At 45.0% G+C, this 27225-nt stretch overlaps 1 protein-coding gene across 1 annotated transcript in view; it reads left to right on the plus strand.

The window, feature by feature from the left end:
* Window positions 1–349: 349 nt before the first annotated feature.
* The window catches only part of LOC141051061 (uncharacterized), a 51668-nt gene continuing 24792 nt past the window's right edge, over window positions 350–27225 (plus strand). The window contains exon 1 of the mRNA XM_073547894.1: window positions 350–387. The gene's annotated coding sequence lies outside the window, so the exon portion shown is untranslated. The remainder of the gene's footprint in view (window positions 388–27225) is intronic.

Below are 27225 nucleotides of genomic sequence, written 5' to 3' on the forward strand. Positions count from 1 at the left end.
TCCATTCCTGGAGCACAAGTTTCAGCTTGTCCAGACATCAGGGCTTCCTCCTGTGCCACAGGACGGTGCCTGCCTAAGAAGGGGCGTAGCTAAGCGACTACCCGCTGTTCACTGATGGTGGAGACAGAGTGGGCTGCAAGTAGCTGCCAGGTAGCACTCCTAGACATGTCCCAGTACACACGCTGCTCTGCTACATCCATACTGTAAACTCCTCCTGACCCCACACAGAAACTTCCCCTCATCCAGCACCATGACAACCAGCACAGCAGAGTCCTGCTGAGGCCCTTGATCATGTGACCCCCCTGACTCCTCCCCTCCTGTGACCTCATCCAAGGTCCTGTGCGCACAGAGCAGCCATATATGTGGAGTGCCGCTCGGAAGGTGGAGGTAGGTGCTGGAGATTCCCCATTACTGGGCACAGGGGGCAGTAACCCCTCCATTCCCAGAGATAGCGCCCCCTGCCATGTGTATATGGACAGTAATAGAGCGCTGGCTGGGCTCATGTATACAGGGGAGGGCGCTCTGGTTTGGGGACAGATGACGCTTTCTCTCTGGGGTGATTACAGGGAATGGAAAAATGTAAAAACAATAGTTATAATTTCTACTGTAATTATGTTAATGTCATTTTCTTCTAAAATGTGTTGATCTTGGAAATAAAAATAAATAATTATAGCGCCATTTATTCCATGGCACTTGTCAGGAGGGATATACATAATAAAAACAAGTACAGTAATCTTAAACGATACAAGTCAGGACTGGTACAGAAGGAGAGGGGACCCTGCCCGCGAGGGCTCACAATCTACAAGGGATGGGTGAGGATACAGTAGGCGAGGGTAGAGCTGGTCGTGCAGCGGTTTGGTGGATCGGTGGTTAATGCTGGTTGTAGGCTTGTCAGAAGAGGTAGGTTTTCAGGTTCTTTTTGAAGGTTTCCATGGTAAGTGAGAGTCTGATATGTTGGGGTACACAGTTCCAGAGTAGGGGGGATGTGCTGGAGAAATCTTGTATGCGATTGTGGGAAGAGGAGATAAGAGGGGAGTAGAGAAGGAGATCTTGTGAGGATCGGAGGTTGCGTGCAGGTAAGTACCAGGAGACGAGGTGACATGTAGGGAGGAGACAGGTTGTGGATGGCTTTGTATGTCATGGTTAGGGTTTTGAACTGCAGTCTCTGAACAATGTTAATGGATTGACAGAGAGGAGAGGCCGGGGAATAGTCAGCAGAGTTTAGTATAGGTTGGAGGTGAGTGAGTGTTAGGGAGGCCACAGAGCAGGAGAGGGGACATAATGAGAGTTTTTTGCAGATTCTTGGTTAAGGAATGTATGAATCTGGGAAATATTTTTTGAGTTGGATTCGGCAAGAAGTGGAAAGGGTTTGGATATGTGGTTTGAAGGAGAGATCAGAGTCAAGGGTTACCCCGAGGTAGTGAACTTGTGGGACTGGGGAGAGTGGGCAGTCACTTACTTTGGTTAATAGATCTGCTAAAGGGGTTGAGTGCTATGGTGGAAATATGATTAATTCTGTTTTATCCATGTTAAGTTGTAGAGATCGGACAGAGGAGAAGGATAAAATACAGGACAGATTCTGGTTAGTAAGGAGGTGACATCGGGTCCAGAGAGGTAAATCTGTGTGTCATCAGCATAGAGATGATATTGAAAGCCATGTGACTCTATGAGCTGTCCCACGCCGAAGGTGTAAATGGAGAAGAGAAGGGGTCCTAGAACTTAACCTTGGTGAATACTGACAAGATGAGGTGGTGTATGATTAGGAGATGCTGAAATTCAGGTCTATTAGGTATGAAGAGATCCAAGATAGGGCTAATTGTGGGATTGTGGTTGATGTTTAACCTTTATTTTCAGTTTTGAGTTAATGAGATTCTCATGCTTTGGGGCTGACCTGAAGGTGGGGGCTTCATGTGGTGCTCTGCTTAGGTATTCATAATGCAGACAGATGACAGGTCACTGTGCCCTATTTTATGTAATGAATATATGTACATATTTGTATAGAAGTCCAGCTCACCCACGTCTGACCTCACCGCACCTCAGACTCGGATCCGGCCCTGCCCTGGCCGCACAACAATAATGAAAGAAGAAGCGATCCAGATGAGTGCTTTGGTGATTTATTGAATGCTGTTCAAACAACAGAACGTTGTTAACAGGTTTCTGGCTAGACGCCCTTAATCATAACGTTCTGTTGTTTGAACAGCATTCAATAAATCACCAAAGCACTCAGCTGGATCGCTTCTTCTTTCAATATATGTACATACTTTAAAAAAAAAACTTTTGCAGGCAGGCGCAAGACGTGGCACCTGTACTGCAGCTTAATTGCATGTTTACCGTGCAGTTAATAACTGTGCTTGATGTGTTCCTGAGGAGTATGAAAAAAATTCATTCTAAAATGGCACCCACCGCACCTGCACAGTAGCAGCTATCGGTGTATATAGAGGTGATCCAATAACTGCTACTGCACTTGCGCCGACGGCGTCATCTTGCTAGAGAAGAAAAAAAAATGTCCTCCCCTAAGATAGTGCCGCCCACTCCTGCGCAGTAGTAATCTTCTGCTTGAAGACTGAGGCAAAGTCTTCAGCTGAGATGAGAGGAGAGGGAGGCGGTGCTGGGGGATGGCGGAGAGAATTGAAAGTGTTGAATAGTTGTTTAGGGTTGTGAGACAGAAATGAGAAGTAGGTTTACATACATTGTACGATACAACAGAGTAAACCAAAAGCAAGATAGCCATGACAGGGGACACCTGACCAATTACTTACAATAGGCTGTAACGTCATGCAGTGTGGTACAATACAGCTAATAAAAATACACACAAATGAAACAGAGATCCTGAATTTAAATTCATAGACAATGCAGGGCTCCTAAATAGAATAATCCCCTAGCGAGGTGGCTATAATAACAATTGATCCCACAGGTGTGCTACATAATTTATGTGTATCATACATATGTTGACATAGCTCCACGAGTGCTAAGAGGCCTCACACATAAGCCATTACAAATAAATGGGCCCCATTACTGTAGACCATGAGGTCAGTCCGTAATTATATCAAATTAATATGTATTAAGTGCAAGAAAGGAGCTAAACATTATATCTACCTGTAGCACTGGGTCTCCGGGTGTCCCCCCACCTCGACGCGCGTTTCGCCACCAGCTTCTTCCGGGGGCGTATCTGGATGAGGGGTAACCGTGTTTTTATATGTCAAATGGCCAATCATAAAATAGGAAATGTGAAAGGGGTGGAGTCTGTCAGTATGATCGGCACATTGTGCGCCCGGCTCCTCTGAATTCACTTCCTGCCGACGCTCAATGACACGCAAGCCAGAGGACTGCGTGTCAGTGTATGAGCGTCATCGGAAGCGATGGCGATGCGAGACGATGTGCATGCGCACTACCGTCAGATCGCCCCTGAATAAAAAAAAGGATTCTGAGAGCGAATGGCTCTCCGGTCATAATGAAGATAATACATACAGTTGCGGGGCATCAAAGTTAACCAAAACCCATTGAAAATACATACAGAACATTTCATTATGAACATACAGGAAACAACAAACATATTTTGTAAGGAAAATATTAATATATAACAGTGCATTACAATTTTATATTTAATAATACTACCATATAAAGGGAAACACCGCATCCCAAATATATAGTACTCCATCGTGAATGTATATATATCTCCATACAGGGTGAAATTTGATATATCTACCCAAAAGGGGAAAAAGGGGTGATATTGTAATTTATAATACATAAAATACAAAAAATACAAACATTATTAATTGTGCAATATAAGCATAAATTAATTAAAATGACAAAGGTAAGTCATTATATTATAACAGTACAAATATGCTTAAAGTGACAAAGTGTATTATTAAAGTGACAGTGCTTGCTAGGAATATTTTGCAAACAAAAAATGCTATATCATTATACAAAACACATCCATATTATCCATAAACACATGTAGAACATCCATGGGATGGAGCAAATTCTTTATTCTGCCCCTTGCTCATACGTAGCTGCAGACCCCGATGTAAACTGCCAATATTATCGCTCAAAAAAACCTATATAGAAAAACGAAATAAGAAATGAAAAGTTAGAATGTAGCCTTAGAAAACACTTAAAAACAAAACTAATTATACAATCCCCCCCATAAATAAAAAGCTACTATTCGGTGGCAAAAGGAAACAGACAAAAGAGGACAATGCACAGGTACGTTTTCTATCAACATTTAATGGCCAATGGCAGAATTTGCGGGAAATTATCCATAGACATTGGGATATTTTATTATCAGACCCCATTTTAAAACAAATTTTACCAACGGCACCTCAATGTGTTGCCCGACGTTCAGCCAACTTCAAGGACCTTTTGGTCCACAGGCATTATGATACTTCCAACACAAATCGTAACAAGAAAGTGTCTAATCTAGGGTTTTTCCCTGTGGCCTGTGCAAGGCGTGTTTAAATCTTACTAAAGCTAAAATCTTCAAAAATGCCGATGGATCTAGGACATTCCATATTTGGAAACATCTTACCTGTACGTCCAAAGGGGTAATATATATATCACGCCGAGTGCCCCTATGGAAAAAGTGTCTGTGGGGCTTACCACCAGAGAATTCAACCTGAGGGTAAGAGAACATGTACTTGACATTGAAAAAGCTGCCATGGTTGAAGATATTACATCTTTGAAAAGCATACCCAGACACTTCAAGATATACCATGATTGCAACCCTCGGGGTTTACGTTTCAAGGCCATCGATCAATGGGATTTGGGCCCTAGGGGAGGGTAATCTAGGTAAAGCATTAGCACAATTGGAGTGTCGGTGGATTTACCGCCTAGGTACTCTTAGTCCTGCTGGTCTGAATGAGAATATGGGTTTTTCATCCTTTCTTTAGAGGCATTCCTTTTTATTTATGGGGGGGATTGTATAATTAGTTTTGTTTTTAAGTGTTTTCATTTCTTATTTAGTTTTTCTATATAGGTTTTTTTGAGCGATAATATTGGCAGTTTACATCGGGGTCTGCAGCTACGTATGAGCAAGGGGCAGAATAAAGAATTTGTTCCATCCCATGGGTGTTCTATATGCGTTTATGAATAATTTGGATGTGTTTTGTATAATGATATAGCATTTTTTGTTTGCAAAATATTCCTAGCAAGCACTGTCACTTTAATAATACACTTTGTCACTTTAAGCATATTTGTACTGCTATAATATAATGACTTACCTTTGACATTTTAATTAATTTATGCTTATATTGCACAATTAATAATGTTTGTATTTTTTGTATTTTATGTATTATTCCCCTTTTGGGTAGATATATCAAATTTCACCCTGTATGGATATATATGTCCACAATGGAGTACTATATATTTGGGATACGGTGTTTCCCTTTATATGGTAGTATTATTAAATATAATATTGTAATGCACTGTCATATACAGTTGTGGCCAAAAGTATTGACACCCCTGCAATTCTGTCAGATAATACTCAGTTTCTTCCTGAAAATGATTGCAAACACAAATTCTTTGGTATTATTATCTTCATTTAATTTGTCTTAAATGAAAAAAACACAAAAAGAATTGTCCTAAAGCCAAATTGGATATAATTCCACACCAAACATAAAAAAGAGGGTGGACAAAAGTATTGGCACTGTTCGAAAAATCATGTGATGCTTCTCTAATTTGTGTAATTAACAGCATCTGTAACTTACCTGTGGCACCTAACAGGTGTTGGCAATAACTAAATCACACTTGCAGCCAGTTGACATGGATTAAAGTTGACTCAACCTCTGTCCTGTGTCCTTGGGTGTACCACATTGAGCATGGAGAAAAGAAAGAAGACCAAAGAACTGTCTGAGGACTTGAGAAACCAAATTGTGAGGAAGCATGAGCAATCTCAAGGCTACAAGTCCATCTCCAAAAACCTGAATGTTCCTGTGTCTACCGTGCGCAGTGTCATCAAGAAGTTTAAAGCCGATGGCACTGTGGCTAACTTCCCTAGATGTGGACGGAAAAGAAAAATTGACAAGAGATTTCAACGCAAGATTGTGCGGATGTTGGATAAAGAACCTCGACTAACATCTAAACAAGTTCAAGCTGCCCTGCAGTCCGAGGGAACAACAGTGTCAACCCGTACTATCCGTCGGCGTCTGAATGAAAAGGGACTGTATGGTAGGAGACCCAGGAAGACCCCAATTCTTACCCCGAGACATAAAAAAGCCAGGCTGGAGTTTGTCAAAACTTACCTGAAAAAGCCTAAAACGTTTTGGAAGAATGTTCTCTGGTCAGATGAGACAAAAGTAGAGCTTTTTGGGCAAAGGCATCAACATAGAGTTTACAGGAGAAAAAAAGAGGCATTCAAAGAAAAGAACACGGTCCCTACAGTCAAACATGGCGGAGGTTCCCTGATGTTTTGAGGTTGCTTTGCTGCCTCTGGCACTGGACTGCTTGACCGTGTGCATGGCATTATGAAGTCAGAAGACTACCAACAAATTTTGCAGCATAATGTAGGGCCCAGTGTTATGAATGAGTCACCGTAGGAGGCAAAAACTGAAATACTAGCTAAGTCCAGAAAACCAGAGAAGTTGGCAGCTATTGGATTGCAGACCCCTGAACCTATCAACAACAACTAGCATTAGCCGTGGGGGGTTCCTACGGTGCCCTAGACCCCTCAATCACAGCCGGAGAACTACATAGCCTAAAGACAGAAAGGGAAATCTAAACTGCCCCAGAGCAGACCCCAAAGCAATAGGCAGCCCCCAGCATATAATGACGGTGAAGCAAGATGAAGCAAGATGAAAAAACACTCACACAGATAGAAAGATAGGTTGAGCAAATGATGGGGCCAAAGCTAACTAGATAGGACAGGATAGAAAAGCTGCTGTCTGTAATCCGCCAAAACCCTATCAAAACAAGAGCCAACAGCTGATAGGGAAAAAAAGCCCTGAAGACGCTAGGCCTCAAAAAGACTATATCAGCACTCAGGTATTTTCTGAAGACAGAGCAAAAAGGAATTCAGATCACCCCAGCAGGGAATGGCAGAAATCAAGGAAAACAATGCAAAACAAAACCAAAACACAAATGCAAAAAGTAGAGCAGAAAACTTAGCTTTTGAGGAGCAGGAATCAGACTGGTCTCCTAGAAACCCTCAGAGAGATCACCAGCAAGGCAGAAGGGCGTCGGCTGCCTTATATCCAGTCAGTAACTCCCGTCACCCAGTCATCATCATCCTGCCCAGGTGCCTGGTAATCAGCCTCACTACCCTCCTTCACCAGAAGAGGGAGTTCATCAGACCTCAACGGTGAAGGGGAAAATGAACTCCCAACAGTACCTCCCCCTTGAGGAGGGGTCACCGAACCCTCATCCACGCCACCAGGGCAATCAGGGTGAGCCCGATGAAAGGCACGCACCAATCTTTTGGCATGAATATCAGAGGCAGAGACCCAGGAATTATCCTCCTGACCATAACCCTTCCACTTAACCAAATACTGGAGTCTCCGTCTAGCCAGACGGGAATCCAGTATCTTCTCCACCTCATACTCCATGTTACCTTCAACCAACACAGGGTCCGGAGGTGCCACCACAGGAACTACTGGTTCAACAAACCTCTTCAACAAGGACTTATGAAACACATTATGGATTTTAAATGTAACAGGAAGAGCCGAACGAAAAGAGACCGGACTAATAATCTCCAAAATCTTGTAAGGTCCAATAAATCTAGGCTTAAACTTAGGAGAAGCCACCTTCATAGCGATATTTTTTGATGATAACCAAACCATATCACCAACCTTAAACTGGGAACCAATGGTCCTATGTCGGTTGGAAAACTGCTGGGCCTTTTCCTGGGAGAGAGATAATTTATCCACCACTTGGTCCCAGATCTGGTGCATTCTCTCCACCACAGTGTCAACACCAGGGCAGGCAGAAGACTCCCCCTGCCCTGAAGAAAATCGAGGATGAAACCCAAAGTTACAAAAAAAAGGTGACATCAAAGTGGCAGAACTAGCTCTATTATTTAAAGCAAATTCGGCCAAGGGCAGAAATGAAACCCAATCATCCTGATCAGCGGAAATAAAACATCTCAAATACGACTCCAAGGTCTGGTTTGTTCTCTCTGTCTGCCCATTGGTCTGAGGGTGAAAAGCAGAGGAGAAGGACAACTGAATTCCCAGCTTGGAACAGAAAGTCCTCCAAAATCTAGACACAAACTGAACTCCTCTGTCAGATACAATGTTCTCAGGAATCCCGTGCAAGCGAACCACCTGTTGAAAAAACAGGGGCACCAACTCAGAGGAAGATGGCAACTTAGGGAGTGGTACAAGATGAACCATCTTAGAGAACCTATCACAAATCACCCAAATAAGTCATTTTTTGAGAGACAGGCATATCAGAGATGAAATCCATTGAAATATGGGTCCATGGCCTCCTGGGAACCGGCAAAGGCATCAACAACCCACTAGAGCGAGAACAAGGTTTAGACCGGGAGCAAGTCCCACAGGATTGCACAAAATTCCTGACATCACGAGACAAGGCGGGCCACCAAAAAGACCGACTCGCCAGATCTCTAGTACCAAAAATACCTGGATGACCAGCCAATGCAGAGCAATGAACTTCAGACATCACTCTCTTCTTCCACTGGTCAGGAACATACAACTTTCCACTGGGACAACGCTCAGGTTTGTCCTCCTGGAACTCTTCCAGAGCACGTCTCAAATCGGGCGAGATGGCAGAAAGAACAACCCCTTCGCCTAAGATGGTAGCAGGCTTGGTCACCACAGGAGAATCAGCAAAGAAGCTCCTAGAGAGAGCGTCAGCCTTGACATTCTTAGTGCCAGGAAGAAAAGAGACCACAAAATCAAAACGTGTAAAAAACAAGGCCCACCTAGCCTGTCTAGGGTTCAAGCGTTTGGCCGACTCCAGGTAAATCAAATTCTTGTGGTCAGTGAGGACCACGACTTGATGTTTAGCTCCCTCCAACCAATGTCTCCACTCCTCAAATGCCCATTTCATGGCTAACAGTTCCCGATTCCCCACATCATAGTTACGTTCAGATGGGGAGAACTTTCGGGAAAAGAAAGCACAGGGATTCATTTTAGATGTTACAGGATCCTTTTGGGACAAAACAACTCCTGCACCAATCTCAGAAGCATCCACCTCTACCTGGAACGGGAGTGAGACATCAGGTTGCCGCAAAACCGGGGCAGAAGTGAATCTTCGCTTCAGCTCCTGAAAGGAAGAAACAGCCTCCGGAGACCAATTCAACACATCAGCACCCTTCTTAGTCAGATCAGTCAATGGCTTGGCAATACTAGAAAATTTTGCTATAAATTTCCGATAAAAATTAGCAAAACCCAAAAACTTCTGGAGGGCCTTCAAAGAAGTAGGCTGAACCCAATCATAAATGGCCTGTACCTTGGTCGGGTCCATTTCAATAGTTGACGGAGACAAAATAAATCCCAAAAAATAAATCCTCTGTACCCCAAAAAGGCATTTCGATCCTTTGACATACAGGGAATTCTCCCTCAAGATCCAGAACACAGTCTGAACATGTTCCACATGAGAATCCCAATCTTTGGAGAAGATCAAAATATCATCCAGATAGATAATCAAAAATTTATCCACAAAGTCTCGGAAAATATCGTTCATGAAGCACTGGAAGACAGAAGGGGCATTAGTGAGCCCAAAAGGCATCACCATGCGACTGAGGAGAGGTGGAAAAAAACAGAGCCTCACTAAGGGCACACCGACAACCCCAACTCACCACAGACACAGATTTCCAATCCAAAACTGGATTATGAATTTGCAACCAGGGAAACCCCAGAACAATGGTATCATGCAAATTATGCAACACCAAAAATCTGCAATTTTCTTGATGGTCTGGGGCGACCCGCATTACCACCTGGGTCCAAAACTGAGGTTTATTTTTCGCCAAAGGAGTAGCATCAATCCCCCTCAAAGGGATAGGCGTCCGCAGAGGTGTCATAGGAAATCCACAACGTTTAGCAAAATCCAAGTCCATTAGGTTCAGGGCTGCTCCCGAATCCACAAAAGCCTTGGCGGAAAATGTGGACAGGGAGCAGATCAGAGTAATTGCCAGAAGAAACTTAGGTTGAACACCACCCACAGAAAACGTGTGTGCAAAATGTTTCTCTCGTTTAGGACAGACAGAAATAATATGCGAGGCATCTCCACAAAAAAAACACAGCTTATTACGCCTTCTGAACTCCTGACGTTGCTCCCTGGACAAAACTCTATCACATTGCATAGGTTCAGACATTTGTTCAACAGGTGGCAACACCTCTCGTGCAGTCCTGCGTTCACGTAAATGCCGATCAACCTGAATGGCTAATGACATAGAATCGTCAAGACCAGAGGGAACAGGAAATCCCACAATAGTATCTTTTACGGCTCCTGACAAACCCTTCCGAAAGAGAGCTGCCAAGGCATTATCATTCCAGGTAGTAAGGACCGCCCACTTTCGGAATTTTTTACAGTACAACTCTGCAGAATCTCGACCCTGGCTCAATGCCAACAGGGTCTTTTCAGCTTGATCAATAGCATTAGGTTCGTCATACAACAACCCCAAGGCTTGAAAAAATGCGTTCACATTAGTCAGAATAGGATCATCTGGTTTCAAAGAAAACGCCCAATCCTGGGGATCGCCACGCAGCAAAGAGATGACAATTTTAACCTGCTGCGCGGAGCTCCCTGACGAGTTAGGCTTCAAGGCAAAAAATAATTTACAATTAATTTTGAAATTCAAAAATTTAGACCAATCAGGAGTAGGGATCTTTGGTTCAGCATCATGTGAATGAGCAAGGTAGGCGGAAATTCCCCGCACTTCCGCAGCGAGCTGCTCCACACGATCAGACAATTGCTTTATCTCCATTGAGAGAAAAAAATTCCCCCTACGGCCTCAGAGATATAGAGGAAAAAATATACACACTTTTTTTTTTTTTTTTTTTTTTTTTTTTTTTTTTTACAATTCTTCCTGCTATTGAGTACCCTAGGATCTGCGGTATGGCTGGTGATTCTGTTATGAATGAGTCACTGTAGGAGGCAAAAACAGAAATACTAGCTAAGTCCAGAAAACCAGAGAAGTTGGCAGCTATCGGATTGCAGACCCCTGAACCTATCAACAACAACTAGCAGTAGCCGTGGGGGGTTCCTACGGTGCCCTAGACCCCTCGATCACAGCCGGAGAACTACATAGCCTAAAGACACAAAGGGAAATCTAAACTGCCCCAGAGCAGACCCCAAAGCAATAGGCAGCCCCCAACATATAATGACGGTGAAACAAGATGAAAAAACACTCACACAGATAGAAAGATAGGCTGAGCAAATGATGGGGCCAAAGCTAACTAGATAGGACAGGATAGAAAAGCTGCTGTCTGTAATCCGCCAAAACCATATCAAAACAAGAGCCAACAGCTGATAGGGAAAAAAAGCCCTGAAGACGCTAGGCCTCAAAAAGACTATATCAGCACTCAGGTATTTTCTGAAGACAGCGCAAAAAGGAATTCAGCTCACCCCAGCAGGGAATGGCAGAAATCAAGGAAAACAATGCAAAACAAAACCAAAACACAAATGCAAAAAGTAGAGCAGAAAACTTAGCTTTTGAGGAGCAGGTATCAGACTGGTCTCCTAGAATCCCTCAGAGAGATCACCAGCAAGGCAGAAGTGCGTCGGTTGCCTTATATCCAGTCAGTAACTCCCGTCACCCAGTCATCATCATCCTGCCCAGGTGCCTGGTAATCAGCCTCACTACCCTCCTTCACCAGAAGAGGGAGTTCATCAGACCTCAACGGTGAAGGGGAAAATGAACTCACAACAGCCCAGTGTGAGAAAGCTGGGTCTCCCTCAGAGGTCATAGGTCTTCAGCAGGACAATGACCCAAAACACACTTCAAAAAGCACTAGAAAATTGTTTGAGAGAGCGCACCGGAGACTTCTAAGGTGGCCAGCAATGAGTCCAGACCTGAATCCCATAGAACACCTGTGAAGAGATCTAAAAATGGCAGTTTGGAGAAGGTACCCTTCAAATATCAGGGACCTGGAGCAGTTTGCCAAAGAAGAATGGTCTAAAATTCCAGCAGAGCATTGTAAGAAACTCATTGATGGTTACCGGAAGCGGTTGGTCGCAGTTATTTTGGCTAAAGGTTGTGCAACCAAGTATTAGGCTGAGGGTGCCAATACTTTTGTCTGGCCCATTTTTGGAGTTTTGTGTGAAATGATCAATGTTTGCTTTTTGCTTCATTCTCTTTTGTGTTTTTTCATTTAAGACAAATTAAATGAAGATAATACCAAAGAATTTGTGTTTGCAATCATTTTCAAGAAGAAACTGAGTATTATCTGACAGAATTGCAGGGGTGTCAATACTTTTGGCCACAACTGTATTAATATTTTCCTTACAAAATATATTTGTTGTTTCCTGTATGTTCATAAGAAATGTACTGTATGTATTTCCGATGGGTTTTGGTTAACTTTGATGCCCCGCAGCTGTATGTATTATTTTCATTATGACCAGCACAGAGCCATTCGTTCTCAGAATCCTTTTTTTTATTCAGGGGCGATCTGACGGTAGTGCGCATATGCATCCTCTCGCATCTCCATTGCTTCCTATGACGCTCATACACTGACATCAGCCCTCTGGCTTGCGTGTCATTGAGCGTCGGCAGGAAGTGAATACAGGGGAGGCGGGCGGGCGCACAATGCGCCAATCATACTGACAGACTCCACCCCTTTCACATTTCCTGTTTTATGATTGGCCATTTGACATATAAAAACACGGTTACCCCTCATCCCAGATATGCCCCCGGAAGAAGCTGGCGGCGAAATGCGCGTCGGGGTGAGGGGACACCCGGAGACCCAGTGCTACAGGTAGATATAATGTTTAGCTCCTTTCTTGCACTTAATACCTATTAATTTGATATACTTACGGACTGACCTCATGGTCTACAGTAATGGGGCCTATTTATTTGTAATGGCTTATGTGTGAGGCCTGTTAGCACTCATAGAGCTATGGCAACATATGTATGGTACACATAAATTATGTAGCACATCTGTGGGATCAATTGTTATTATAGCCACCGCGCTACGGGATTATTCTATTTAGGAGCCCTGCATTGTCTATGAATTTAAATTCAGGATCCCTGTTTTGTTTGTGTGTATTTTTATTAGATGTATTGTACCACATTGCATGATGTTATAGCCTATTGTAATTAATTGGTCAGGTGTCCCCTGTCATGGCTATCTTGCTTTTGGTTTATTCTGTTTTTAGATTTTTCTCTAATAAAATATATACCTTTTAAATTGATTATTATTGTGGGATCTCTTCTTGTGCCCTTCATTTTCATGGGGGATTAGTTGTATACCTATGGTTGAAGTGCCCTATTAATTTTTCGGACTTTTTGTTGATATACATTGTACGATATTTATATAATTTATTTGCATTTTATTGCACAAAATAAGTATTTGATACACTAGAAAAACAGAACTTAATATTTAGTACAGAAATCTTTGTTTGCAACTACAGAGGTCAGGCATTTCCTGTAGTTCTTGACTAAGTTTGCTGACACTAAAGCAGGGATTTTCACCCACTTCTCCATACAGATCTTCTCCAGATCTTTCAGGTTTCAGGGCTGTTGCTGGGCAACCTTGAGTTTCAGCTCCCTCCAAAGATTTTCTATTGGGTTCAGGTCTGGAGACTGACTTGGCCACTCCAGCGCCTTGAAATGCTTCTTACGGAGACACTCCTTAGTTGCCCTTGGTGTGTGATTGTCATGCTGGAATGCCAAGCCACGACCCATCTTCAGTGCTCTTACTGTGGGAAGGAGGTTGTTGGCAAAAGTCTCCCAATACATGACCATATCTATCCTTCCTTCAATTGGATGCATTCTTCCTGTCCCGTTTGCCGAAAAGCATTCCCAAAATATGATGTTTCCCCCACCATGCCTCACAGTTGGGAAGATGTTCTTGGAGTTGTGCTCCTCCTTCTTCTTCCTCCAAACATGGTGAGTGGAGTTGATAACAAAAAGTTCTATTTTAGTCTCATCTGACCACATGTAGTACAAATTGTCAGCACTCTGTCCAGTTGCGGTGCACATAGGAAAATACTGTAGCAGCAAACAAAAGAAAACCCTAGCACTCACGAGTTGATTATTGTTTTATTTAATGGAGCAATCAAACAATCAAGCAATAATCAACACGTGAGTGCTGAGGTTTTCTTTCATCTTGTTATGGACTGACCTGGGTTGGAATAGTGGTATTGCAATCCCTAGTGGCAGCATCGGCAGGTAACGTAATCAGGGATAGCCAAGGAGTCGGTACACAGGAGCAGTAATGTAGTTTAAAGGAGCAGCACGTGGTGAGGTCAGGAATAGCCAAAGGGTCAGCACACGGAAGCTGCAATGTAATCTTAGATGAAGAACAGGTGAAAGAAAGCTTGACTAGAGGCTGGTAGTTCAATAATCTCACAAGGAAGGGAGTGCAATGCCAGGTTTAAATAGGGTGTTCAATCATGGTGAGACAATCAGAAACAACATAGGTACAAGTATTTGGGCTATCACGGAACTGTCCAGCGAATTGAATAGCTCAGGTTCGAGTCCTAACATGTCATCTGACCACGACCTTCTCGCATGCCTCCTCTGGATCATCCAGATGGTCACTGGCGACCTTCAAATGGGCCTGGACGAGTGCTGGCATGAGGAGGGGGACCCTGCGTGCACTGCAGAATTTTAATCCGGGTCATTGACCAACTCCTCTTGTGTAGTTCTGGGCTGATTCCTGACCTTTTTCAGAATCATCCTTTCCCCAAGAGGCAAGATCTTGCATGGAGCCCCAGACCGAGGAAGATCGACAGTCATCTTGTGTTTTTTTTCCATTTTCTAATAATTGCCCCAACAGTTTTTGCCTTCTCACCAGGCTGCTTGCCCATTGTCCTATAGCCCATCCCAACCTGGCAGCTGGTAGCCCAGGTCTACAATTTTGTCCCTGGTGTCCTTATACATCTCTTTGGTCTTGGCCATAGTGGAGAGTTTGGAGTGTGATTGATTTAGTGTATGGACATGTGTCCTTTATATAGGTAACGAGTTCAAACATGTACAATTAATACAGGTAATGAGGGCAGAGTAGGAGAGCTTCTTAAAGAAAAACTAACAGTTTTGCGAGAGCCAGAATTCTTGATGTTTTGATAGGTGAGCAAAAACTTATTTCTTGCAATATAATGCAATTTAATTATTTAAAACTCATACAATGTGATTTTCTGTTTATTATTTTTAGATTCTGTCTCTCACTGTTTAAGTGTACCTACGATAAAAATTACAGACCTTTGTAGGTGGGAAAACTTGCAAAATGGCCAGTGTGTCAAATACTTATTTTCCTCACTGTATATATTGTGGTAGATCGGCTCACTCAGCTGCACACGGAGGTAGACACAGGAACACTGCGGCTTCAAGGATGCACTTGGTTTATTAAATATGGCATAAACTAAGGGTTAAGTACAAAATAAACACGGCCCTCTGGGCAAAACTGCAAAGTAAAACAAAACGGTAGCTCTAGGTACAGTCCATGCAGTAGCGGGGTCAGCACAACCCACGGTTCAGGCATAAACTACAGCACAAAACCATTTCTCTGGAGTGTTCTCATCTCCAGACACTCAGCACCCAGAATGCCTCTGGAGTCCAGCTATTTAAGCCCAGACCTTGTGACTCTTCACCCATGTGACTGATCACATGACTGTGATATCACACAGGTCCTGTCAGCACACAGTGACACCGCCTCTGCAGGTGGTGATAAGGTGGACATCCACCCACCCACTCTATGGGTGCCCACATAGAACCATCCCTCTTATGCAACTTTAGCTTAAGCCTCACAACTAGTGTTGAGCATTCCGATACTGCAAATATCGGGTATCGGCCGATATTCGCGGTATCGGAATTCCGATACTGAGTTCCGATACTTTTAGCATATCGAATACCGGAATCGGAAGTTCCCATAATGCTATGAGCCAGTTTGATTTGATTTAGCCAATGAGGAATCCTAAGAAGTGTGGGCACATCCTGTTAGGCATGTAGGCATGTTAACTAATGGCATGGCTGTGATTGGCTGCTGAAATAATGTCATGATGCACTATAAAAGCCGCCGCCGCCATTTTAGGTTCACTCTGCTGTGAATTCAGTTAGGGACAGGACCCTGCTCTTCTGACTCTGAGGAACAGTTAGAGATAGCGATTTGCTATATAGTGCTTTACCCAGGCTACTGTAGCAACCCCTGTGTGAAGCTTTCTTTTGCCTTGCAGCGCTGTTCACAGCTGTCTGCAAGGTCTGTGTGTGTGAGTGCAGCTCACGCTGTGTAGTGTGTTCTGCAGCCACCTCTGATTGTAGACCGCTCAGCGTGCGTCACTGCCTCATACATATATTTTTTTTTTTTATAGCTGCTCATTTTTAATTATTTCTCCTATTAGTGTGCATCCATCCGTATCCATCTACATTGGTTGCAAACACTATATAGGAGTAGATAGTGGAGCCTTTCTGCAGCCTTTCAGTGCTAGTGCACATTTCTCTGCACTGTAGTGTTCACGGCTGTCTATGAGGTCTCTGTGTGTGAGTCCAGCTCACGCTGTAGTGTGTTCTGCAGCCACCTCTGGTTGTAGTCCGCTCAGCATGCGTCACCGCCTCATACATTGTCCTTTTTTGCTGTAGTACTGCTTATTTTTCCTGAATTTCTCCTATTAGTGTGCTTCCATCCGTATCCAGCTAGATTGGTTGCAAACACTATATCAGAGTAGATAGAGCAGCCTTTTTCTGGCTTGTGCCCTGAAGCCCCAGCCAGATTAGTATTCGCCTATTTTTTGGAGCCTCATCTATTGCATTGTAGGTTACCTTCCTGCATTGTAATAGCTCCAAAAAGTTTGTTATACTATCGCTTTACATCTTTGGTCACATCGCCTCCCGTGTAGTTTTACGCTCACGTAAATGCCGATCAACTTGAATGGCTAATGACATAGAATCATCCAGACCAGAGGGAGCAGGAAATCCCACCATAACATCTTTTATGGTCTCTGCTAAACCCTTGTAGTAAGGACCGCCCACTTTCAGAATTTTTGACAGTATAACTCTGCAGAATCCTGACCCTGGTTTAATGCCAACAGGGTTCTCTCAGCTTGATCAACAGCATTAGGTTCATCATACAACAACCCCAAGGCTTGAAAAAATGCATCCACATTAGTCAAAATAGGATTTTCAGGTGTCAGAGAAAAAGCCCAATCCTTGGGATCGCTGCGTAGCAAGGAGATGACAATTTTAACCTGCTGCACAGAGCTCCCCGATGAGTTAGGCTTCAAGGCCAGAAATAATTAACAATTATTCTTAAAATTCAGAAATTTAGAGCGATCCCCAGAAAACACATCAGGAGTAGGGATCTTAGGTTCAGCAGCATGTGACTGAATGAGGTAGGTGGAAATTCCCTGCACTTCAGCAGCAAGCTGCTCCACATGATCAGACAATTGCTTAATCTCCATTAGGAAAAAAAAAATCCTCCTACGCCCCCAGAGAAAAAGAGGAAAAAATATATATATAAAAAAAAAATTCTGACACTTTTTTTTTAACAACTTTTTCCTGCTTTTGAGTACCCTAGAATCTGCGGTATGGCTGGTGATTCTGTAATGAATGGGTCACCGAGGAGAAAAAAGCAAAACAAGCTAAGTCACAGAAAACCAGAGAGGTTGGTAACTATGCAGATTGCAGATCCCTGATCCTACCACACAACTAGCAGCAGCCGTGGAGCGTACCTACGATGTTCCTAGACGCTTCGTCACAGCCGGAGGACTAAATAAGGCTGAAGCATGAAAAGGGGAAGACTAACTTCCCCAGAGCAGACCCCAAAGGAATAGATAGCCCCCACACATGTATTGATGGTGAAACAAGATGAAGGCACAAACAGGCAGGAAAATAGGCTGAGAAAACGATGGGGCCCAAACTAACTAGAAAGAAAAGGAAAGACAATGTCTACAACCTGCAAAAAACCCTACAAAAATAATGTCCAACACTTCTGATAGCAAAATTAACCCTGAAGTCACTAGACTTCTCCCACTATATCAGCACTCTGAAATATTCTGAGACAGAGCAAAAAGAGACCAAACTAGTAAGGGACAAAAAGCAAATTGGCAAAATACTGATAAATAAGAGTGGAAATTCAGCACAGCCCCCAGCCGGGGCTGGCTGACCACACAAAAAACTGAATAGATCAACAAAATCAAGTGTGAACATTAGCAGAAAAACTTAGCTTTAGATGACTGGAACAGAGCTGAAAACCAAGAGCTGACAAGCCAGTAGGAATCAACAGCAACTGAATAGGGCGTAGGGCTGTCTTAAATCCAATCTGAGACTCCTGAGGTCCAATCCTCGTCATCATTCTTAGGTGGCAGATCTCCACCGATCAAATCAGCCTCACTACCTCCTGTTACCACCAGAGGGAATCTGGAAGGAGAACTCACAACTGGTGAACCAGAGAATGAACTCACAACACGGCTCCAGTCAGCAGGAGGCAACATTTCCGTCAAATGGTGACAGACTACATGTCTTGCCCTCTCAGTGTACTCCCAAACGGCTCTTCCCCCTTCAAGTTTTGGGTCTCTAAGCTGGATACATGGCCAGAGCTTAGCCAGTATGCATTGGAGGTGCTGGCTTGCCCTGCTGCTAGGGTATTATCGGAACGCGTCTTTAGTGCCGCAGGTGGTGTACTAACAGACCGTCGCATGCGACTATCCTCCGATAACGTTGACCAGCTTACTTTTCTGAAAATGAACAAGGCCTGGATCTCACCAGAATTTGACAGCCCTCTTCCAGATTAAATAATTGGTTGGCAACAGTATCCAGGTCTCCTGTTGTGTTAAAGTTTCTACCACCTGAACTGTAATCCCTGTGCTCCAACACCGCCAGTTGTTGCTCAGAAGTGTCGTCTGCACAGAGAAAAACACTAGCTCCTGTGTTAGTGGGGTTCAGTAACGCCAGCTGCTCCCCTTCTGTGTGTACGGCAACATCTCCTGCTCCCTCCACATTCATCCCAACATCAGATATTAAACTTGCTCCAAATAGGCCTCAGCCTACTCCATGATTGACCCTGGGCTCCAACACCGCCAGTTGCTGCTCAGAAGTGCCGTCTGCACAGAGAAAAACACTAGCTCCTGTGTTAATGGGGTTCAGTAACTTCAGCTGCTCCCCTGCTGTGTGTCCGGCAATGTCTCCTGCTCCCTCCACATTCACACAACATCAGATATTAAACTTGCTTCAAATAGGCCTCAGCCTACTCCATGATTGACCCTGGGCTCCAACACCGCCAGTTGCTGCTCAGAAGTGCCGCCTGCACAGAGAAAAACACTAGCTCCTGTGTTAGTGGGGTTCAGTAACGCCAGCTGCTCCCCTGCTGTGTGTACGGCAACATCTCCTGCTCCCTCCACATTCATCCCAACATCAGATATTAAACTTGCTCCAAATAGGCCTCAGCCTACACCATGATTCACCCTGTGCTCCAACACCGCCAGTTGTTGCTCAGAAGTGCCGTGTGCACAGAGAAAAACACTAGCTTCTGTGTTAGTGGGGTTCAGTAACGTCAGCTGCTCCCCTGCTGTGTGTCCGGCAATGTCTCCTGCTCCCACCACATTCACACAACATCAGATATTAAACTTGCTCCAAATAGGCCTCAGCCTACTCCATGATTGACCCTGGGCTCCAGCACCGCCAGTTGCTGCTCAGAAGTGCCGTCTGCACAGAGAAAAACACTAGCTCCTGTGTTAGTGGGGTTCAGTAACGTCAGCTGCTCCCCTGCTGTGTGTCCGGCAATGTCTCCTGCTCCCTCCACATTCACACAACATCAGATATTAAACTTGCTCCAAATAGGCCTCAACCTACTCCATGATTGACCCTGGGCTCCAACACCGCCAGTTGCTGCTCAGAAGTGCCGTCTGCACAGAGAAAAACACTAGCTCCTGTGTTAGTGGGGTTCAGTAACGCCAGGTGCTCCCCTGGTGTGTGTACGGCAACATCTCCTGCTCCCTCCACATTCATCCCAACATCAGATATTAAACTTGCTCCAAATAGGCCTCAGCCTACACCATGATTGACCCTGTGCTCCAACACCGCCAGTTGTTGCTCAGAAGTGCTGTCTGCACAGAGAAAAACACTAGTTCCTGTGTTAGTGGGGTTCAGTAATGTCAGCTGCTCCCCTGCTGTGTGTCTGGCAATGTCTCCTGCTCCCTCCACATTCACACAACATCAGATATTAAACTTGCTCCAAATAGGCCTCAGCCTACTCCATGATTGACCCTGGGCTCCAACACAGCCAGTTGCTACTCAGAAGTGCCATCTGCACAGAGAGAAATACTAGCTCCTGTGTTAGTGGGGTTCAGTAACGCCAGCTGCTCCCCTGCTGTGTGTGCGGCAACATCTCCTGCTCCCTCCACATTCATCCCAGCATCAGATATTAAACTTGCTCCAAATAGGCCTCAGCCTACTCCATGATTGACCCTAGGCTCCAGCACCACCAGTTGCTGCTCAGAAGTGCCGTCTGCACAGAGAAAAACACTAGCTCCTGTGTTAGTGGGGTTCAGTAACGTCAGCTGCTCCCCAGCTGTGTGTCCGGCAATTTCTCCTGCTCTGTCCACACTCACACAACTACAGATTTTAAACTTGCTCCAATTAGGCCTCTGTCTCCACTCTGTTTGTAGTATTTACCCTGGGTTCCAGCACCGCCAGCTGGTTCCCGGCAGTGTCTTTGGCACGGGTACTCCCTCCTGCCCAGCCTGGTTCCAGCACGCCAGCTGTTTCCGGGTAGTGTCAATGTCACTTTGCCTCCAAAACTTTGTCCTGTCGTGTTGTGGTCGGGTTAGCCAACTCTATGGTGCCTGCAGTTTAGGGGCTTCCTATGTGGGCTGCGGGATCTGGCAATAAAGGCTGGTTCCATAGTGCCAATAGGACAAGCACCCCCTGTAGGTCTGTTGGGTTTCGGTAACTGTGGCCGGCTCGCGGCCTTGCAACTTTGTTTTTCATGGGTACCTTCTGCTACCCATCCGGGTTCCAGTACCGTCAGCTGGTTCTCGGCAGTGCCTTTGGCTTAGGTGCCTCCATCTTGGTATCCGAGTTCCAGCAACGTCTGCTGGTCCTTGGTAGTGCTTTCTGGCACAGGTACCTCCTGCTTAGTAACCGTGTTCCAGCACCGTCAGCTGGTCCTCGGTAGTGCCATTGGCTCTTGTTCCTTCTGCTTCCCCTCCGGGTTCCAGCACCGTCAGCTGGTCCTCGGTAGTTACATTAGCTCTTGTAGCTTCTGCTACCCATCTAGGTTCCAGCACCGTCAGCTGGTTCTCGGCAGTGTCTTTGGCACAGGTACTCCCTCCTGCCCAGTCTGATTCCAGCATGCCAGCTATTTCCGGGTAGTGTCAACGTCACTTTGCCTCCAAAACTTTGTCCTGTCATGTTGCGGTCGGGTTAGCCGATTCTATGGTGCCTGCAGTTTAGGGGCTTCCTATGTGGGCTGCGGGATCTGGCAATAAAGGCTGGTTCCATAGTGCCAATAGGACAAGCACCCCCTGTAGGTCTGTTGGGTTTCGGTAACTGTGGCCGGCTCGCGGCCTTGCAACTTTGTTTTTCATGGGTACCTTCTGCTACCCATCCGGGTTCCAGTACCGTCAGCTGGTTCTCGGCAGTGCCTTTGGCTTAGGTGCCTCCATCTTGGTATCCGAGTTCCAGCAACGTCTGCTGGTCCTTGGTAGTGCTTTCTGGCACAGGTACCTCCTGCTTAGTAACCGTGTTCCAGCACCGTCAGCTGGTCCTCGGTAGTGCCATTGGCTCTTGTTCCTTCTGCTTCCCCTCCGGGTTCCAGCACCGTCAGCTGGTCCTCGGTAGTTACATTAGCTCTTGTAGCTTCTGCTACCCATCTAGGTTCCAGCACCGTCAGCTGGTTCTCGGCAGTGTCTTTGGCACAGGTACTCCCTCCTGCCCAGTCTGATTCCAGCATGCCAGCTATTTCCGGGTAGTGTCAACGTCACTTTGCCTCCAAAACTTTGTCCTGTCATGTTGCGGTCGGGTTAGCCGATTCTATGGTGCCTGCAGTTTAGGTGCTTCCTGTGTGGGCTGTGGGATCTGGCAATAAAGGCTGGTTCCGTAGTGCCAATAGGACAAGCACCCCCTGTAGGACTGTTGGGTTTCGGTAACTGCGGCCGGCTCGCGGCCTTGCAACTTTGTTTTTCATGGGTACCTTCTGCTACCTATCCGGGTTCCAGTACCATCAGCTGGTTCTCGGCAGTGCCTTTGGCTTAGGTGCCTTCATCTCGGTATCCGAGTACGAGCACCGTCAGCTGGTTCTCGGCAGTGCCTTTGGCTTAGGTGCCTTCATCTCGGTATCCGGGATCCAGCACCGTCAGATGGTTCTCGGCAGTGCCATTGGCTCTTGTTCCTTCTGTTGCCCCTCTGGGTTCCAGCACCATCAGCTGGTTCTCGGCAGTGCCATTGGCTTAGGTGCCTTCATCTCGGTATCCGAGTTCCAGCAACGTCGGCTGGTCCTTGGTAGTGCTGTCTAGCACAGGTACCTCCGGCTTAGTAACCGGGTTCCAGTACCGTCAGTTGGTCCTCGATAGTGCCATTGGCTCTTGTTCATTCTGCTGCCCCTCCAGTTTCCAGCACCATCAGCTGGTTCCCGGCAGTGTCTTTGGTACGGGTACTCCCTCCTGCCCAGCCTGGTTCCAGCACACCAGTTGTTTCCGGGAAGTGTCAACGTCACTTTGGCACCAATGCGTTTTCCTGTCGTGTTGCGGTCGGGTTAGCCGACCCTATGGTGCCTGCAGTTTAGGTGCTTCCTATGTGGGCTGCGGGATCTGGCAATAAAGGCTGTTTCCATAGTGCCAATAGGACAAGCATCCCCTGTAGGACTGTGGGTTTCGGTAACTGCAGCCGGCTCGCTGCCTTGCAACGTTGTTTTTCAGGGGTACTTTCTGCTACCCATCCGGGTTCCAGCACCGTCAGCTGGTTCTCGGCAGTGCCATTGGATCTTGTTCCTTCTGCTGCCCCTCCGGGTTACAGCACCGTCAGCTGGTTCTCGGCAGTGCCTTTGGCTTAGGTGCCTCCATCTCGGTATCCGAGTTCCAGCAACGTCTGCTGGTCTTTGGTAGTGCTTTCTAGCACAGGTACCTCCTGCTTAGTAACCGGGTTCCAGCACCGTCAGCTGATCCTCGGTAGTGCCATGGGCTCTTGTTCCTTCTGCTGCCCCTCCGGGTTCCAGCACCGTCAGCTGGTTCTCAGCAGTGCCTTTGGCTTAGGTGCCTCCATCTCGGTATCCGAGTTCCAGCAACGTCTGCTGGTCCTTGGTAGTGCTTTCTAGCACAGGTACCTCCTGCTTAGTAACCGGGTTCCTGTACCGTCAGCTGGTCCTCGGTAGTGCCATTGGCTCTTGTTCATTCTGCTGCCCCTCCGGTTTCCAGCATTTTCAGCTGGCTCTCGGCAGTGTCTTTGGCATGGGTACTCCCTCCTGCCCAGTCTGGTTCCAGCACGCCAGCTGTTTCCGTGAAGTGTCAATGTCACTTTGGCACCAATACGTTGTCCTGTCGTGTTACGGTCGGGTTAGCCGACTCTATGGTGCCTGCAGTTTAGGTGCTTCCTATGTGGGCTGCGGGATCTAGCAATAAAGGCTGTTTCCGTAGTGCCAATAGGACAAGCACCCCCTGTAGGACTGTGGGTTTCGGTAACTGTGGCCGGCTTGCGGCCTTGCAATGTTCTTTTTCAGGGGTACTTTTTGCTACCCATCCGGGTTCCAGCACCGTCAGCTGGTTCTCGGCAGTGCAATTGGCTCTTGTTCCTTCTGCTGCCCCTCCGGGTTCCAGTACCGTCAGCTGGTTCTCGGCAGTGCCTTTGGCTTAGGTGCCTCCATCTCGGTATCCGAGTTCCAGCAACGTCTGCTGGTCCTTGGTAGTGCTTTCTAGCACAGGTACCTCCTACTTAGTAACCGGGTTCCAGTAACATCAGCTGGTCCTCAGTAGTGCCATTGGCTCTTGTTCCTTCTGCTACCCATCCGGGTTCCAGTACCATCAGTTGGTTCTCAGCAGTTCCTCAGCCTTCTTGTACCTTCTACTACATTTCCATGTTCAAGCTTTATGAAATGGTTTTTGGTAATCACTCTGGATCTCCCTGACGACCACCCTGAAGACCACCCCAAAGAAGACCAAAAAGATGACCCTGAAGAAGATGACCAAGAGGACAAAGAACATGAAGACAACCACCAAGATACAGGACAACAAGAGACAGAAGACCAAGAAGCAGAAGAACAAAAATCAGAAGAACATTAAGCATAAGACTAAAAATCAGAGCAAAAGATATTATCTAAATTATAAGCAGAAGAAGACTAAGCAGTGTATGGGGGTGAGTCCGTTCCTCCTCGTGGTGCCCCTGGAAAATGCCTGCTGCTGCAGGCCAAACTGAACGCCAACAAATCCTGTTGTAAATCTTTTGTGACAGGCAGAACGGAAGATGTGATCTTCAAACTTTTATAGATAACAACTACAAGAATGCCTGTCACAAATAAGAATGTGATGAAGAAGAAGAATAGGAAGAAGATGAAGAAGTAGAATATGAAGAAGAATAATGGTTGAATAAGAAGAATATGAAGAATGTAAAAAAAAAGAATAATTGGAAGAAGGTGAAGAAGAAGAAGATGAATAAGGTGAAGAAGAAGTTGATGAAAACGATGCTGCTGCTGCTGAGGATCATGAAGCAGAAAGTGTGGGAGAGTTAAAAAGAAGGTGAAGAGCATGGAAGTAGTGAAACATACATATGTGACAAAATATAACAAAGGTTAACATAGTCAATATCTTTGTAACGCCGAACGTCTTAGAAAAAAAAAAATTATCCCTGCTATTCCATTTGATTGGGCTAAACCTCTATGCCTTTAATGTCTCCTCCACCTCCCCAATACACTCTACATTATTCTTAGCTGTTTCTCTTCATGTAGAATTAACCTACAAGGAAAGAAAGGGTTTATTTTAATTCCGATATTTCTGTCCCATTGACTTGCATTGATTTCCGGTATCGGAATCGGCGATATCCGATACTTTTTGGGTATCGGTCCGATCCAATCCAATCCGATATTTCACAATATCGGATGGTATCGCTCAACACTACTCACAACACTTTAGAGTGCTGGAGGAAAATACTCTGGCTTTATATCACTGACGGCATTAAGCATAATGACACATATCTTCCCTACAGTACTTTACCAGAGACTTTGTAAAAAAAAAAATATATAATATATATATATATATATATATATATATATATATATATACAGTCATGGCCAAAAGTATTGACACCCCTGCAATTCTGTCAGATAATACTCAGTTTCTTCCTGAAAATGATTGCAAACACAAATTCTTTGGTATTATTATCTTCATTTAATTTGTCTTAAATGAAAAAACACAAAAAGAATTGTCCTAAAGCCAAATTGGATATAATTCCACACCAAACATAAAAAAGAGGGTGGACAAAAGTATTGGCACTGTTCGAAAAATCATGTGATGCTTCTCTAATTTGTGTAATTAACAGCATCTATAACTTACCTGTGGCACCTAACAGGTGTTGGCAATAACTAAATCACACTTGCAGCCAGTTGACATGGATTAAAGTTGACTCAACCTCTGTCCTGTGTCCTTGTGTGTACCACATTGAGCACGGAGAAAAGAAAGAAGACCAAAGAATTGTCTGAGGACTTGAGAAACCAAATTGTGAGGAAGCATGAGCAATCTCAAGGCTACAAGTCCATCTCCAAAGATCTGAATGTTCCTGTGTCTACCGTGCGCAGTGTCATCAAGAAGTTTAAAGCCCATGGCACTGTGGCTAACCTCCCTAGATGTGGCCGGAAAAGAAAAATTGACAAGAGATTTCAACGCAAGATTGTGCGGATGTTGGATAAAGAACCTCCACTAACATCCAAACAAGTTCAAGCTGCCCTGCAGTCCGAGGGTACAATGGTGTCGACCCGTACTATCCGTCGGCATCTGAATGAAAAGGGACTGTATGGTAGGAGACCCAGTAAGACTCCACTTCTTACCCCGAGACATAAAAAAGCCAGGCTGGAGTTTGCCAAAACTTACCTGAAAAAGCCTAAAACATTTTGGAAGAATGTTCTCTGGTCAGATGAGACAAAAGTAGAGCTTTTAGGGCAAAAGCATCAACATAGAGTTTACAGGAGAAAAAAGAGGCATTCAAAGAAAAGTACACGGTCCCTACAGTCAAACATGGCGGAGGTTCCCTGATGTTTTGGGGTTGCTTTGCTGCCTCTGGCACTGGACTGCTTGACCGTGTGCATGGCATTATGAAGTCAGAAGACTACCAACAAATTTCGCAGCATAATTTAGGGCCCAGTGTGAGAAAGCTGGGTCTACCTCAGAGGTCATGGGTCTTCCAGCAGGACAATAACCCAAAACACACTTCAAAAAGCACTAGAAAATGGTTTGAGAGAAAGCACTGGAGACTTCTAAGGTGGCCAGCAATGAGTCCAGACCTGAATCCCATAGAACACCTGTGGAGAGATCTAAAAATGGCAGTTTGGAGAAGGCACCCTTCAAATATCAAGGACCTGGTGTAGTTTACCAAAGAAGAATGGTCTAAAATTCCAGCAGAGCATTGTAAGAAACTCATTGATGGTTACCAGAAGCGGTTGGTCGCAGTTATTTTGGCTAAAGGTTGTGCAACCAAGTATTAGGCTGAGGGTGCCAATACTTTTGTCCGGCCCATTTTTGGAGTTTTGTGTGAAATGATCAATGTTTTGCTTTTTGCTTCATTCTCTTTTGTGTTTTTTCATTTAAGACAAATTAAATGAAGATAATAATACCAAAGAATTTGTGTTTGCAATCATTTTCAGGAAGAAACTGAATATTATCTGACAGAATTGCAGGGGTGTCAATACTTTTGGCCATGACTGTATATATATATATATATATATATATATAATATGTATATGTATATAATATTGTGGTAGTTCACTCACGTAGCGGCACAGAGAGGTAGGATACATGGGTAAACCGTCTCTTTAAGTCCTTGTTGGTTTATTATTTGGCAGCATAAACCAGCTCATAGAAGCAAAACTCAGCCTTTCTGGCTAAAGCATGAATAAAACGATCAAAAGAAAAAAAATAACAATGCTGCAACACAGTCCATATTGTGCGGGCGGCACCCCGCTCTGGAGCAGCACAGTT

Source organism: Dendrobates tinctorius, unplaced genomic scaffold (assembly GCF_039654945.1).
Source record: "Dendrobates tinctorius isolate UK_male_01 unplaced genomic scaffold, ASM3965494v1 ptg000155l, whole genome shotgun sequence".
Lineage (NCBI taxonomy): Eukaryota > Metazoa > Chordata > Amphibia > Anura > Dendrobatidae > Dendrobates > Dendrobates tinctorius.